Source organism: Dasypus novemcinctus, chromosome 21, assembly GCF_030445035.2.
Source record: "Dasypus novemcinctus isolate mDasNov1 chromosome 21, mDasNov1.1.hap2, whole genome shotgun sequence".
Classification (NCBI taxonomy): Eukaryota; Metazoa; Chordata; class Mammalia; order Cingulata; family Dasypodidae; genus Dasypus; species Dasypus novemcinctus.
In genome coordinates, this window is record NC_080693.1 from 78877139 (window position 1) to 78894155 (window position 17017).

The 17017-nt window shown below is 39.5% G+C and overlaps 1 pseudogene; it reads left to right on the top strand.

Annotated features, from left to right (window-relative positions):
- Positions 1–15961, top strand: part of LOC105746791 (leucine-rich repeat-containing protein 37A3-like) — a 49757-nt pseudogene extending 33796 nt beyond the window's left edge.
- The last annotated feature ends 1056 nt before the right edge of the window (positions 15962–17017 follow it).

The following is a 17017-nucleotide window of genomic DNA, read 5'->3' on the forward strand; positions in this document are numbered from 1 at the left end:
ACAGCAAGCTGGCATGACAGGCTGGCACAGCAAGCTGATACAACAAGCTGATGCAACAAGAGACACAAGAAGAAAACATAATGAGAGATACAACAAAGAGGTGGCTCAAGAGATGAGGTGCCTCCCTTCCACATCAGAGGTCCCAGGTTCAGTTCCCGGTGCCTCCTAAAGACACAGCACACAGCAAGTGCAAACAATGAGGGGGTGAGAAATAAATGAATAAAATAAATGTTTAAAAAAAGGTTCTTGTAGGTGGCATATAATTGGATTTTGCTTAACTATCCAATGTGACAATCTCTGGTTTTTAATTAGTAGTTAGACCATTTATACTAATGTAATTATTCAAATGGTTGTTTTTAAATATACTCTTTGCTATTTGTTTTCTATTTGTTCCTTCTGTACTTTTTTTATTTTCTTCCTTTTAGATTCTTTTCGTTTCATTTTATCTCCTTTGTTGATTTATTAGTTATAACTCTGTTTTGTTATTTTACTGATTGCTTTATCATTTATGATATATATCTTTAACTTATCAGTCTGCCTTCAAATTATATTATACTACTTCATGTATGGTATAAGAACCTTGCAATAAGATGTTGTTGGTAGGGTGAGGTATGATGTCCCTTATGTTTGTTTCGTAAGTTCACAACTATTCCTATGCCCTTACTGTTTATATATGTTTATGTATGTGTGATATACTTCAATAAATTTTTTAAATGCCAAAAAAGTTAATAACCTTGCAATAATATGCTTACATTTCTCCCCTCCTGGCCTTTGTGCTATTGTTTTTATGTTTTACTTTTACATGTGTTATAAACACGGTATTATTTTTTAAATAATCAATTAACTTTAAAAAAAACAAATCAATTTTATTGATACATATTAGTAAAGCATGCAATCGATCCAAAATGTACCATCAATGGTATTTGGCATAATCACAAAGTTTTGCATTCATCACTTCAATCATTATTATAGCATTTTCATTATTTCAAAATAATAATAAACAAAAAACAGACAAATTTTATCACCTCTCAATCTGTCTATGCTTCTGCTTCTGTACATAGCTTCTATTCCTTGCTCTTCTTACATATTTATTTATACTAAAGCAGTTTTATTGAGATATCTTCACATAGCATACAATCTATCCAAAGTGTATAATCAATGACTTTTTGTGTAATCACAATGTTGTACATTCATGTAGCAGTTTGATTTTGTTTATGAATTCCAAAAATAGATATTGGATTATGTTTGTAAACTGGTCTGTTCTTCTGGGCATATTAAATTATAGTGGATTCAGAGGTTTCACTTTTACTTTATTACATAATGATTAAGGCTTTGATTGGGCCACATCAGTAGGATGTTGTGTCCTTACCCCCTTGTTGGGTGGGGACTAATCAATTAACTTTCAAGGCCATTCAAATAAGAAAAAAGTCTTGTATATTTATTTACCTATGTAGCTAGCATTTCCGATGTGTTCATTCTTTTCTGTAGATCTATATTGCCATCTGATATCATTTCCTTCTTCCTAAAGTACTTCCTTCAACATTTCTTACAGTGCAGGTTTGCTAGTGATGAGTTCTTTCAGCTTGTGTATGTCTGAAACAGTCTTTATTTTGCCTTTGTTTTTAGTTTTTCTTTGTTTGTTTCTTTTTTTCTGGTGTTTTTGTTGTTGTTATTTTGCCTATGTTTTTGAAAGGTATTTTCTCTCGTCTAGAATTCTACAATAATAGTTTGTTTTTTGTTTTTGTCCTCCCTCCTACCCACCCATTTAGTATTTTACAGATGTTGCTCCAGAGTTTTGGCTTGCATTATTTCCATCAAGAAATCTACTGTCATCCTTATCTTTGCTACTTTGTACATAGCGTATCTTTTACCCCCTCCTCTGACTGCTTTTTAAGGGGTTCTCTTTATTGCTGGTTTTGAGCAATTTGATTGTGATGTGACCTGGTGTAGTTTTGTTCATGTTTCTTATGCTTAGAGTTCATTGTGCTTTCTTGGATTTGTGGGTTTATAGTTTTAATCAAATTTGGAAAATTTTTGGTTATTATTTTTTCAAATATTCTTATGTGTTCTCTCCTTCACAGGCTTCAGGTACATACATGTTAGGCTCTTGAAGTTGTTGTATAACAACAGAATAAATATTGTTTGTTTATTTTTTTACTCTTGCTTTGTTTCTCTTTGTTTTTCATTTTGGATAGTTTGTAATTGCTATGCCTTCAAGTTCACTGATCTTTTCTTCTGTAATAGCTAATCTGTCATTAATCCTATCCCATGTAGTTTTCATTTAGACATTGTAGTTTTTAATTTCTAAAAGTTCATTTTAGGTCTGTTTTAATAACTAGAATATAGGTCACCAGAAAATCGAATGAGGTTAGAGAATGGAAAGCTGAGAGTCAATCTGTGCAGAAATGGTAAAAAAAAAAAAAAGGTTGTTAATCATTGGAAAGGAATAGAAAAAGTGAAAACTCGTCATAGTGTTTGTAACTAGCAGTGCTATTTTATGGGTATGAGAGTGGTTGAAAGTGAAAGTCTAAAGTCATGTATATTACTAGAAGGAAAGCTAAAAAATATGACATGGGACTGTATAGCATAATGAAAACTCATGTGAAATATGAATATGGGTAATATTCCATATATAAGACTGTTTTTCTTTGAAGCTGAACAAAAGTATGTTAATGTTACAAGATGTTAATATCAGGCAAAAATACAACCAAAGCAAACTGTGGAAGTAGTATATAGTAATATATTAATAACCTTTCAGTAAGGGTTAAAAAAAAAAAAGGAAATTTACTAAGGGAAAGAAATTGGATACAAGGTAATACATATTGCTTGACTCCATCAATACAAAATATAAACAAATAAGCTAGTGAGACAGAAACAGAATAGCAGCTGTTTAAAGCAGGAGAAGCATAAAGAGATTGAGAGGGGATGAGTTTTGGTTTATCTGTTTTTTGTTTGTTATTATTATTGGAATAATGAAAATGCTCTAATAATGACTGAAGTGATGAATGCACAATTATGTGATTATGCCACATACCATTGATTGTACCCTTTGGATGGATTGTATGCTTTATGAATGTATTTCAATAATATGGATTTATCTAAAAGCAGAAGTTCAGTTTGGGTCTGTTTTATATCCCTGATGCCTCTGTTTAACAAGTTCAATCTATAGTCTAGATTTTTTAACATATGGACTATCATTACCATAACTGTTTTATGTACTTGCCTGCTAATTTTAACATTTGTGTCAGTTTTATATTGGTTTTGATTGATTGCTTTTTCTCCAAATTATAGGCCATATTTACCTACTTCTTTGCATACCTGATAATTCTTTATTTGATGCCAGATGTTGGGTGCTCTACATCTTTTATATTCTTATAAATATACTCGAGCTTTGTCTTGGGTGAAGTTAAGATACCTGGAAACAATTTTATCCTTTCACATCTAGCTTTTTAAATTTATTTTTTATTTTTTATTTTCAGATCTAGCTTTTAAGATTTGTTAGGTGGGGCCACAGAGTAGCCTTTAGTCTAGAACTCATTATTCCCTTCAAAAGAGGCAAGATCTTTCTGAGTACCCACTATGCCATGAATCATGAGGTTTTCCAGTTGGGCTTGCATGATATCCAGTTACTCTTTTCTCTAGTCCTTTTGGGTGCTTCTTTTCCTGGCCTCCAGTAGCTTTATCGCACACATGCTCTGATCAGTATGTCACCGAATATTTAAGAGATCCCTCTACGTATCTCCAGAGTTCTTTCTCTGTGCGGCTTTTTTCTCTCTAGTACTCTACATTGCAAACTCTAGTCGCTCTAGTTTTCCTGGACTATTGGCTCCATTTCCTCAATCAGGGAGTACACTAGTCTCTACCAGACTTTCTCCTTCATGCACCCTGGCCTGGAAACTCTCTCAAAGCATTAAACTAGGGCAATCACAGGGCTCACTTCCTTTATTTCCTATCTCTTGAGAATTGCTATTCTTCATTGCCTGATGTCCAATGCCATGAAAACCATTGTTTCACATATTCTGTGTGTTTTTTTTTAAGTGCTTCAAGTGGGAGGTTAAATCCAGTCTCTGTTAGTCTGTGTTGAAGTATTCCTTGTATGTTTGTTTATTCACTGGCATTCTTCCCTTTTCTGGATATCATTATGAATTCATGGATTCTTCTTTATGTTATACCATAATATCATCACTATTCTTTCAAATGCTTAAATTGTCCAGATTTGGCCACTGAGATCTCTGTTATCTCTGTTATTGTTTAGTCACATAATGTATGTTAAGGTAAGCTAAACTGATTTGTATGCCCATAATATTTTCCATATTTACCCCTCACAACCAGGAATTTAAAAAGGGACTCCAGAAGGAATTTAAAAAGGGACTCCAGTTGATGTCCACCCTTTCCTGTGTACTCTCATCCCACAGTGAGACTTTTAGACTGAAAAGAAATACTTCTAAATTAAACTACAGATCATTATAAGCCCAATTCTAGTCCTTACCTCCCCTCTTCTAGCTGTCGCAGTCCCCCTGCCATTCTACCCTTCTGTTGTGCTGTCCTCCTTCCTATTTATTTACCACATATTTAAGATCAGCAATTTACCAACTCTTCCCCCCAACTCTCCAGGCCATATGCCCAAGAACCCCTTCTTGCCCAGCCCTGTGGCCGTGGCCTGCCACTTCTCCCTACTCAAGGAACCCCTTTACCATTAGTTTAATTCTCCTTGTTTCTGTTTATAGGATTTTACTGAGTCATATGTCCTGTTGCCTCTGCCAATTTAAAAATAATATAGAGGTTATCTGCAAGACAGTCAAGCTGCGTTGTGACAGTGAATGTGTGACAAATACAACACGTTGTGGTGAGTCTGAATTGCCTAATGACAAATTTTTAAACTAAGGATGTAAATGCTTTATATTTATTCAATCAAACATTCAGAGCTCAACTTCTTCAATTTGTAAAATTACTCTTTCTGAAGGTCGTATTCCCAGGCTGGTTGAGAGTAAACTAAAAATGTAACTAATGCACATACATAAAGGAACAAGAGAAAATATTAGGAAGGGGAAACAAATTAACAATAGGTCACATACTGCATACCATGCTCTCTGTTTGGTGCCTTGCCCCAAAATGATAACCTATTCATATTGTGTATTACAGTTTGTAAAATGATTTCATATGCATTATGTCTCAAGTACCCATTGCCTTATAGGAGAGGTGTAGATGCATTTTTGTTGTTTTTTGGTTTGTTTTGTTTTTGCAATTTTATAAAAGAGAACAAGTGATGCTGCTTTATAAAAGTTTTATTTGGAACTTAAGAGTTTCTCGTCTCTTAACCAACTTTTGTAATGGATGGGAAGGTCCTTCCATTCCTAGAGTGTCCAACTCTGAACTTGCTCTGCATCTCAAGCTTTTCTATTCACACAGCACTCAGGTGCATTTAACTATTTTTCTTTATATAAGGATTATTGGCATTAACTTCAAGACTTCCAAAACATGACTTCCTTAATGTCCAGATAGCTTGAATACAGGTCTCTAACAGTGATCAGGGGCAAATAATAAATAATGACGCTTTGCTACTTATATAAAGACAGTGTTGCTTATTTTTTAAAAACATATTCCATCAATGATTCCCTTCTCCTCCAGAGGTGGCAGTGCAGGCATTGTTAATCTCCTTTTACAGATGGGGGAAAACAAGATCAAAGGTGTTAAGTGTTGCAGCCTAAGGTCCAGGTTTCCTGTCTACAATGTGGTTCTCTCTCTAAGCCCATGCTCCTCCTTTCCCATGCTCCTCACTTTCTTTGGCTTGCATCGCCACCAAAAGTACTTTTAATTCTTCTGGAAAAGAAACCTATCTGCACAATAGTACATTTGACTGTCTGACGGATAAAAGCTTTATATGATCCCCCAAGTAGAGCTGGAAATATTAGAAATGAGCTAAAAGCAATGTAGGCATCCAAAAAAAGTTGCTTTTTTTTTTCCTTCTGCATTTCATGACCTCAAGAAGTGTTTATCCAGAAATCTCTATTATTCCATAGATTTGTTGAACATTCCACATAGGCATGCAATCTGGAAAATTTTAAATCTCTTTTTTAAAAAAATCTCTTAACCTACACTCCCAGATCCCTGCCCAAATCTAAGGAGACAACCAGAGAGGACATAGTGTTTTTATCTGTGTAGAGCCCTCTGTCATGAGGGCTAAAATAAATGGGAGTAGAGACCAAAGGAGGGAGTTGGGTGAGTCGGTGGAGAAGGGCATGTCCAATGAGGTCCTGTGGTGGGGAGGAAGGGGGCTCTGCTTCAGCAGCTCCACGCTTGCTCCCCTCAGAGATTTGACTTTCCTAGTGGTCATTTATGATGGCAGCAAGAATGTGAGTACACTGAGGAGGTGGGAGAAAAAGCCTTCCCCTCCCTCCTCATCTGAGGTATATATGAACAAGAGGAGACAAGCAGATCTGTAGAGGGTGGAGCTGACTGGGGCAGTATTTTTCTCCCAGCTCAAGGCTTTTATTGAGCCTTGGGCAGTTAGCCCTTGGAGACCGATAGAATAATCCTAAATATAGTTACTGTATTTCATATTATAGAATGTTCTGAGTTGGTAACTACTTCTTCAAAAGTTATCTTTTTCGCCTTATGTTGTTGCCAGTCATAGGTTTAAGTTTGGGTTTATTTCTCTCCTCTCTATATGGTACTCAAATGTTTGTTGACTTCTAATTTACTTGACTAGGACAATACATATCCCAATATGTGGCCTGACAAAGAGCTGTCTGTTCCGTCTTTTGTTATCAAAAGCAGTGTCTTCTTTTTTGGCAGATGAGGAAGCATCTCTAGTGGATGCAGAAGGAGCCTTCATGAAGGCTTTGCGAGCCTGGAAGAAGAATACCAGTACTGAACTGACCATTGAGCCCGAGCAAGCATCCTCAGACAAAAATGGCATCAGTCTGTCAGCTTCCACGAACAAACAGCTGGACTTCAATGATGACAGTGATGTTATTAGTACACTGAATTCCATATTGCCTTATTTCTCAGAGGGAAGTCTGGAAGATGTAGAATCAACATTATTACCACTCATTAAGCTGCTTTTGTCAAATATGCAAGAGGGAGATAATCCCCTGAATCATTTGACAAACAACACAAGGAACCTCCCTCTTAAGAATGCACCCAACAACACTATTTACAAAAATAAATTAAGGAAACTCTATTTTCTGGAAAGTTTGTTAGATGCAGAAATTCAAGAAAAAACTGATGAGGTGAAAAAGAAAGAAAAAACTGCCATGCATATGCATTCCAACTTATTAGGTACCAAATTTAAATGCCAGATCTTTCAAAAGAGATTGGAAACTGCCCATACATGGGAAAACAGTCTGGTGAAGATTCAGAAAGCAAGTGTAGGAAAAAGGCTGTTGAGAGTGAACAGAGTCATCGAGGGACCAAGAGGCATCCAGAAAAGGCACTTCAAAGAAATGGGAGACCAGAGCATCAGGAGGAAACAGGGTGCCCAGGCATTGTGGAGAATATCACCAAAGAAAGAATGCCCAGGAAGCCCACCCCAAGGGAACTGGAGCAGTTTCACATGGTGCGGAGGCCAAGGAAATTGGTGGGAAACTCCTTCCACACTGAGCCTTCATTTATAAAGAACCATAAGGCAGCAGTCTCCTCTTTCTTGAAACAATACTCAAAGGGCAGGCCTTCTACCACCATCCCTCTACGAGCCCCACCTGAAGTTAGAAACAAATTGAAAGACTTAGCCTACACCATTTTTGTTTTAGAAGATGCAAAAGCTAGAGTTAAACACATGAAGTCTCCTAAACCAATCTCATATTCCAGAAAAAAATTACCTCTTTCATAAAGCTCGCTCTCGTGTAATCCACAAAACACTCAAGGCCAGACCAAGTCAAAAGCTCAGAAAGGAAGGTTCCTTCAATAGACTAATGCTTGGAAAGAGACCTCCTTTCTCTGCAATGAGAAGCCTCATAAATTCCCCTTCAGGAGAGGTTTTTTCATCTTCAGGAGAACGAAATTCTCAGGAAAATCCTTTTTCAGAAGTATTTGGTCTTTCAAAATCTCCTACAGAAAACATTGCTAAAGAAACAGTTACTGCAAAAAAGCACTTTTGCAGGAAATATTTCTGTAGAAAACACTTCTGCAGAAAATACGACTGTGATACCAAAGACTGCCTCTATAACCCCTGCCTTTAGGAATTCTAGCACTGCAAATTCTGCTGTGACTGTAGACAACTTAATGCTAACTGTTAAACGAACCAATGAAACACAATGAAACACACCTTGGCACGGACTTACCCCCCAAGGCCAAGGGCTCCACTCTTCCACTTCATTTCTCCTCAGGTGATAAATTTGAAACTCAGCTAAACCAACAACTACAGTCTCTCATCCCCAACAATGATGTGAGAAAGCTCATTTCTCATGTTAACCAGACTTTGAAAATGGACTGCTCTGAGCGCCACGTGTAACTGGCCTGTGCAAAGCTCATCTCCAGATCAGGCCTTCTGATGAAGCTTCTCAGTGAACAACAAGAAGTAAAGGTGTCTAAGGCAGACTGGGTTACAGACCAATGGAAAACTGAGAACTATATCTATGAGAGCACAGAAGTCCAGAGTGAACAAAAAGGGCAAAGATTAAGTGAGGTGAGGATAAGTCCAGAAGCATGAGTCCTAGACTTTTCCATCAGAGTTTAGGTTATGCCATTGGAGCACCCAAGCAGGAAGCCCAGAGGCTCCTCTTTCATGCTTGTCTCGGCTATGTAACTTTGACCGACAGTGATCCTACCGCTTTGCTCATTTACAGAATGGTGCCACTATTCCTAGGGTGGATGAGAAGAGCACCCAAAACACAAACAAATTATAGAAGAGTGCTCAATAATATTGCTTAACACATTTGATTTGGTATGGTCTTTAAAAACCTGTAAATTAGATTCACGTGGAAGAATGGGGTTTTGATGCTAAATAGATAGCTTTCGTCTTTTCCATTGCTTTGTTGTTGTTTTTAAATTGTTCTTCCCTTTTTTTCAGCCCACAAAAGAAGTTCCAGGATATGGCTATAACAACAAACTCATCTTGGCAATATCCGTTACTGTGGTAGTGATGATTTTGATTATCATTTTCTGTCTCATTGAGATAAGGACAATTAATTCAGGTATCTGGATTACATCCTGTCTTTATAACAGATTCAGAACCCACAAACTAAAAAATCAAAGCCACTGTCCCACCTGCTACTACTACTTGGCATTCCTCTTCAGTCATTAGGACTGAGGTACACTTTGTTCATTTATTGCAAAGTATATTCCAGTAATTTTTACAGGAAGGAATCCTACTCCCAGGAGATCTCTGTGGAATTAAAACCAAGATAACAAGCTGTAAGACTACTTTGAGAAGTTAAGTTTAGGAAGGCCAGAGTTGACATGATAGCAAAATTTCTTCAACCCAAAACTGTCAGCTTACTGATGAACTCACAATCACTTTTATTCTATCACTGGTTCATTTCCTTGTTGGGGGAAACAATGAGAGGCAATATAATCTCTGCTTTCATGGAGCTATCAGTCAGGCTGGGGAGATAAGACACAGTAAAAGGATGAAAGTGTTATCTTTTTTTTAAAAAAAGACTTATTTATTTCTGTCCCCCCTTCCCCCCAGTTGCCTGCTCTCTGTACCCATTTGCTGCGTGTTCTTCTATGTCTGCTTGTATTCTCACTGGGCGGCTCTGGGAACTGATCCTGGGACCTTCCGTAGTGGGAGAGAGGTGATCATTGTCTTGTACCACCTCAGCTCCCTGTTCTGCTACACCTCTTATTGTCTCTGCTCTGTGTCTCTTGTTGCATCATCTTGCTGTGCCAGCTCTCCACATCAGCTGGCACTGCTGCGTGGGGCAGCATTCCTGCCCAGGGTGGCGCTCCCATGTGGGCTGGCATTCCTGCACACGGTGGCACACCCATGTGGGCTGGCACTCCACATGGGCCAGCTTGCTGTGTGGGCCAGCCTGCCTTCACCAGGAGGCCCTGGGCATCAAACCCTGGACTTCCTATATGGTAAACGGGAGCCCAACTGCTTGAGCCACATCTGTTGCCCTGAAAGTGTTATCTTGTAGATCTGTTAGATTTATTTAGCATCTTTCTTCTCCAGTGTGTAAGGCATTGTCTAAATAGGTTATGTTAAAATGTTGCCACTAAATTCATGCATCAGGCTACTCTACTGCATGTAGCCTATTCCTTCTGTTCAATTATACAAGGGTTTATTAATTTTCCCAATAGGTGGGTACTAGCATATCACAAGTCTGATTCAATAAACTGACAATCTTGACCCTACCATACCAATCCAACCTATTTTACCCTGTTTGCCTTTTCCAATGTGATGGCTACCCTCCACGCCAGCCAAAGCAGCTCCTCAGCATACCCCAGGCACACCGTGCCCATTCCATCTGTCCTTTTGCCCATCTAAAATTCCTTTAATTCACCCTGTCTGTCAAAGTCCTATCAAGCTGACAAAAGCCAACTCAAGTCCATCTTTCCCCGTGAAGCCTTCCCTGAATACTCCTGGTCTTAGTCCATCTCTGAGATCTGTTGCCAGGTCTTGGCAGCCATAGCAAGGCATTCCCCCTCCTTGAGAACTTAACAATGTGGTAAACAGTTTTTAAAAGTGTGGCTAACCAAGACAGAACACATGATGGAGCAGACAGATTCATAAGAACCAGACGGCTGCCTGGTCAGTCAAAACCTGGCTGAATGTATTAATATATCTAAACAAAAGTATGTCTATTGGCAGGAAGTTTCTGTAAAAGAGTAGAAAGGGAAGGAAGAGGCCAGCGTGCGCACTGCCCATCCTAATATTGCCCAAGAGTGAAGGAGCTGCCAGCAGCAGATGGGGCATCTCGGGCCCACAGGAGGCTGTGCCTGTGGGGCAGATGCGTGGATCTAGAAACCTCAGTCCTTTCCACTGAACGCCGCAATCAGCTGATTCCTTCTGTTGTGATTCTTTGCTCACCAAGTGGCCTTCTGACTGTGGCATTGTGTGCCACGTAGGCCGCTAGATAACTCCCTGATGGTGTAGGCATAGATGTTCTGTCTGTGGAATAGATGTATTGGCATCTTGAATACTGTCAAGTCATAATCTGACATTCTGATTTTTGTTCAGTCCTGTGATATTGATAAGGTGAGACTGTCCATCAGGAAGAAGTGAGTTCTCTTTTGGTAAGGAAAAGAGTCTGATTTCTGAGTCTGGGAGGCTGGGGCCCAGTATGGGGTTAGCTTGGCAAGGCCTCTAGGGAGACAGTCAATCACTGGCCATTGCCCAGACAGTAACTTCCTCTTCTCCAGCTGGCACACGACCTTTCATTTCTATAAAATACTATGCTGCTTTTGATTTCCATAGGTAGTTTAACCTTATATTTGTATTTCTTTATATGCTTTCATTATTTCCTTTTCCCCACTTAGATTATAAGCTTTTTGAGGACAGGAACCATATAGTGTCTCAAAGGAAGAGAGCTAAGGCATTATATCAGTTCCACAATGGAAGATAATACAACCTAATATTTATATGAAGTAGCATACAAAGTCTGCAATAGACAGAGCCATGCATTCCTAAGAGTTTTGAAATGGTACCTCCTAATATTCTGACAGTGGGGGGAAATGAATGAATGTTTATAGAACAGCTGCCTAACTATTTGGGGGAAAATAATGGTAGATCTGTATTTCTCATCTTAAACAAACATATTTCCATAAACATAAAAAAGATACCATAAAAGCATTAGAAGAAAATAGAAGCAATACTTTTTATAATCTTGTGGTGAGAAAGAGCTTTCTAAGCCTGATGCCATGGCTTGATAGATTTGATCACCTTGTCTTTGACACCATCAGCAAATTTACCTCTTATTTATGCCAAACACTGGACTAAGAGCTTAACTTAATCCTCAAAACCAGCCTGCAAGGAAAATGTTGTTATCCTTCTTGTACATATGAAAGAGATCGGTTTAGGCTCCAGTGGCAAAACCAAAAGCAGAACCAGAGTCATTGCCCATAAAGCCTGGGCTCCTTCGTACCACTGCTCTGTTTTGCCTCCTTAAAGACAAAAACAAGTGGGAAATAGTTGAAATATTGACATACAATGACATAGTATAATATAATATATTTAATATGAAAACATCTTTATAAAACAACAAGAAAAGACATCCCCCCCCCAAAAAAAATCCAGTGGGAAATGAAGCAGAGGCTACAACGGGTAGGAGGTGTGTTCACGTACTCCCATCTGTCTGTCCTCTCCTCATGGCTTATGGGGTGTGGGTCTTGTTAGGGAGGACTTTGCTACTCCATGGAATAAAACTAGTTTCCTATATTTTCTTCTGATACTTATGTAACAGTGTATTTTTATTTATATTTTTTAATCCATCTATAATTTGTTTTATTTGGTTGGTTTGGGTGTGGTTGAGATAGGAAACCTAACTCCCCTTTCCCCCCACATGAATATCCAGTTGTTTTAAAATCTCTTATTGAATGGTTAATTCTTTCCTCACTGATCTAAAATAACACATTTTTCTTGACAGTCCTGTTCCAGTAACAGAATTACCCTACTTAATACCAGTTGTTTTATAACATAGTTTGATATTTGGTAGGGCACGCTCCTCCTCTTTGATCTTCTTTTTCACACTTTTCATAGCCGTTTTTGAACATTTTCTCTATGTGTTGGAATTGGAATGGAATTAAAATTTCCTTTCTAGAAACATGGCATCTCACACCATGTAATCCGTGCTTACTGTCATTCTGAAGTTTTACTGCTGAGTTCACACATCTTTTGTTCAGTTTATTTCTAAGTACTTTATACATTTTTATTGCTACCGTGAATGGGATCTTACTTCCATTACATTTTCTAATTGTAAGAAAAGCTACTGAGGTTTGTGGGCTGATCTTTTGATATATCCAGCTACCTTACTGAATTCTCTGATTACTTCCAATAAAAATTTGGTTGATTCTTTTGTGCTTTTTAGGTTAGTCATCATCTTTTCATATGGAAATAATGATAATTTTGCCTCTTCCTTTCTAATGCTTTTACTCCATTTATTTTTCTTACCCCATGGGTGGTACTAATGTTTTTCTTGTTGCATTATTGATGGTGCTCCTAAACAGTGTCTAATAGTAACAATAATAACAGACATCCTTCTCTCCTTTCTGACTTTGAAACTTTTATCAAGTACATTAGTCTGACAAGGGGGTGCTGATGCAAAGTACCAGAAATATGTTGGCTTTTATAAAGGGTATTTATTTGGAGTAGAAACTTAAAGTTACAAGGCCCTAAAGAATCCAACTCAAGGTTCCTTTCTCACCAGTCAGTTGCCACGTGTTGAAGCAAGATTGTTGCTGATCACTGCAAGGGTTCAGCCTTCCTCTCTCTCAGCTACAGGTTGGCATAGGGCTCTTCTCTCTTCCTGGGGCTTTAGCTGTTTAAGCCTTCTTCTTTCTATCACATGGCAAGATCAAAATGACCAAATTCTTTCCTCTTCCTTGTCTTCTTCTGTGTGTCTTCTTGACTGAGTATCTGTTTATATAGCACACCAAGGGGGTGGGGACTCAACCCTGAATCAAACTCTACTGACATGGTGAAATCAAAGCCCTAATCTTAACATACTTTAATCAAAGACATCTCAGCTGAATCTAATACAAGCAAAGGGGATCACACCCAGAGGAACAGACCAGTTTACAAACATAATCTCCCTTTTTTGAATTCATAAATAATCTTAAACTGCCATACCACGTTACGAATGTTTCCCTCTTTTGCTACTTCTATGAGTTTTTATTAGGAATTACATGTTGCATGTTATCTAAAACAGTAAAACATATTAAGTGCCACCTGCATTCAAGATCCTAAACTAGGTATTGTGGAAGAGCCAAAGAACTATGAAACTAGCTAGTATCCCTGTCCTGGAAAAAAAGTTGTCATCTAGCTGGGAAGATAAGACTTAGGATAAATAAAAGGAATGAATAAAGGTTTGGAAAGAATGGTTATTATGATAGATAATCATGATTATGTTTTCTTCCAAAACAGGTTTATTCTCATAGAGCAGCATCAGAAGAAGATGAAGAAAAAGGCCCAAGGTAAATATTAGCCTGGAAATTTTAACATAGAATTTTTAAACTAGAGAAGAACCTAGAGCTCATATATTTTGATTTCCTCATTTTTTAGTGTGGAAACTGTCATAGGTGTAAAAATACTTATCCTACTGCTTTGTCTGGCTCTAGAAAATTGGCTCCTCAGCCAAAGCTGATTCAGAAGGGCCCGGCATGGATGCACCTGCTGTCATCAGTCCTTGAAGGAAAGGGTTGGGGAGGAGAGGTTTGAGCTGAGCCCATCTCTTCCTGCTGCTGGTGGGCATCAGGCTGGCCAGAGGCCTTTCTGGAGTCTCTGGGAGAGGCACAGGGAAGACCACACGGCTTGGAGGTCAGGGACCAGTCTCATTCAAGGCTGATGGAAGGAAAACTATACGAGTCCTTCCTGTAATGTGGCCAGAAACTTCCCTTCTCATCCTACTAGTTTTCAAGCCCCTACTCATCCCCTTTATTCAAACCTCACTGAATTTTCATTAGGAGAGACCCTAGATAGCAGCTTGTGTCTCTCCCTTTTATAAGGAAATGGAGACAGAGAAAGGGAAAATATCTTCCCCCATGGTCATACCACTAAGGAGTGTCAGAAAGAGGGTGGTTCTTTTCCCTTTGCCCACTTCTCCATTGATTTTACAGTGCTCGGGCCATGAGCAAACGTTTTATGTCACAACTCAGTACACATATACTTAGATAGACAGTTTTTAAAGCAAACCTATTCCACAATCTGATATTTTCTGTTTTTTTCAGCTTCTTTTTGTTTGGTTTGGTTGTGCTTTTTTAAGGCCAGCCCTGACCTTATACTGATTGTCAGTGACAACCTGCGGTGTGAAAATCAGGGAGCTAGGTAACTTTGCTAGCTAGACTAAGGCTTTGAACTTGGTGTGATTCAGCCTGTAGGATAAAGAAGCTTCTTCTCCACTCATTTCCTACCCTCTAGCACATGATGCATGAGAGACTACGTCTGATGGAAACTGATGTAAAATATCCCGAGAGAGGGTGGCCCAGTGTGGCTGTGCAGTTTCTTCACTGCACAAGGGCCTCTGCCAAGTGGGTGAGTGAGGCTGAAAATCCTGCCTATACTCCATGCCCAGCCACATGCAGAGGTGTCCCCCAAAACATTAGGGGGCCATTTAGATGGACACAGAAAGCTCCTGGAAGCCCCGCATGCATGGGAATTGTTTACAAAATCCAAAATCTTTGGTGATTTTGCTAGTTGTGATTTATGGGCCAAGGTAAGCATTTAGTGCTGCCGACACAAGAGATGTCTGTAGTGAGAGACATGGAAAACAACGTGAACCACTAATCGTCCTCTGTGTGTGTGTGGGTTTTCCCCTGAGGGGCTTTGTTTGATTTCCGCTGCAAAGGAAATGCACACCTGAGAGTCAGGTAAACTTAAAGAGCATTCAGTACTCTGCCCAGAGAAAGCAGGAGATGTGCACTATTAATACTTCCTTTTCTATTTTCTAGGAAGGATTTTTCTGGATAGGGCGGCCCCTTTGGCTTAGGGGTAAGCCTCTCAATGCCACACGCAAGAAAAACACGGCACAGAAGCTGCATGACAAGGACTCTTCAGATGAGGATGAGGTTTTCAGTAAGGATGCAGTGTGAATGATCGGGGACAATTTAAACTTCTTCTCTAAAACGGGTTAAAAAACTTGTTCCTTTCAAGAGTAAAAGCTGTTGGCATTATTCTCCCAGGGAGCCCAGCGCCCCACCGGAGAAGACGGAGCCTGTAGAGCCTGCTGAAGAGCAGTGCGTTGAGGCCAGTGGAGGAGCCAGGATACCGCCACAGAGCGACCCATCCTGCCTCAGGCCACCTGCAGATTTTATTTTCTAAGATTGCCTATTTTTCTCATATTAAAATGTATAAAACAAATAACCAATTCTAGCTATGTGGTGAGGAATTAAAACGTAAATAGTTAAGTATTTACATGAAAATAACAAGGTGTTTATCAAGGGCCATAGACATGAAAAGCAGGGCTGGAGCTAGAATTCCTCACCGTAGCCATTACTCCTCTAACCGGCAATGTGGGCAAAGGAGGAGGAACAGGGGCTTCTCTCCCCCATTTCCATAATATAGTTAGTCCTTGGGAAACTAAAACTGTATCAGTCTCTAGGAGTATAGACTATTAAGTCAAAAAACAATTTATTCTGGTGCTCTCTCCTCATTGCAGGAGTAGCCCTGGTCCCCCAGCTACCAGTCACTGACTGTTTGTTGTGGATGGGCCAGAGGAACATCCACCTTCTGGCCCCTCTCCTAAAGTCTTGAGGTTGCCAGAATATTGGGGTCATTGAGTCTACCTCCACTGTGAGGCCAAGTCCTGACTTTTCCCCAAGCTTCAAACTCCGGGGGGAAATGGGTGTCCTGTGTTGGTGTAGGAGGTCCTCCATCCTTACAAGCTATTGGAAAACTCACACTGCCTTTTTTCTTTTTCTTATTAAACTCTCCCAACCCTTGGGTATAGCTAGCAAGGAGTTGTTGCAGGGATAAGGGTACAGGAAAAATGTGAACAGTAATGGCCAAGATTGCCCTCCTCTAGCCTGGAAGGGTGCTGTTTTGGGAAAACATTTTGGTGAGGACCTAGGCTCCCCTCTGCCCCCACACCCCCTCCCTCCTTGCCGCCCCCTCCCCCCCATCAAGTGTGTGCTACTCAACGCCCTCTAGCTCAGCCCAGCACCAACCCGCTGACCTACCCGCTTCCTTCCGCACCCACCTGCATGGTTTCAAATGATGATGCAAGTAAAACCTGCAGAAGACGCAAGGGCTCCTCCATTCCCTCTGCCCCTCCATGTGGGGTGAGGTAGAGTGCAAGGAGGGGATGGCTTTTTTCTTAAGGCAAAAAGTCATTGATAGATCATATTTAGGAAGTCAGTGTTAAGCACAGTGACTAAAAGAGATTCCAAATAAGCATTTGATAATCGGCCTATTGAACTT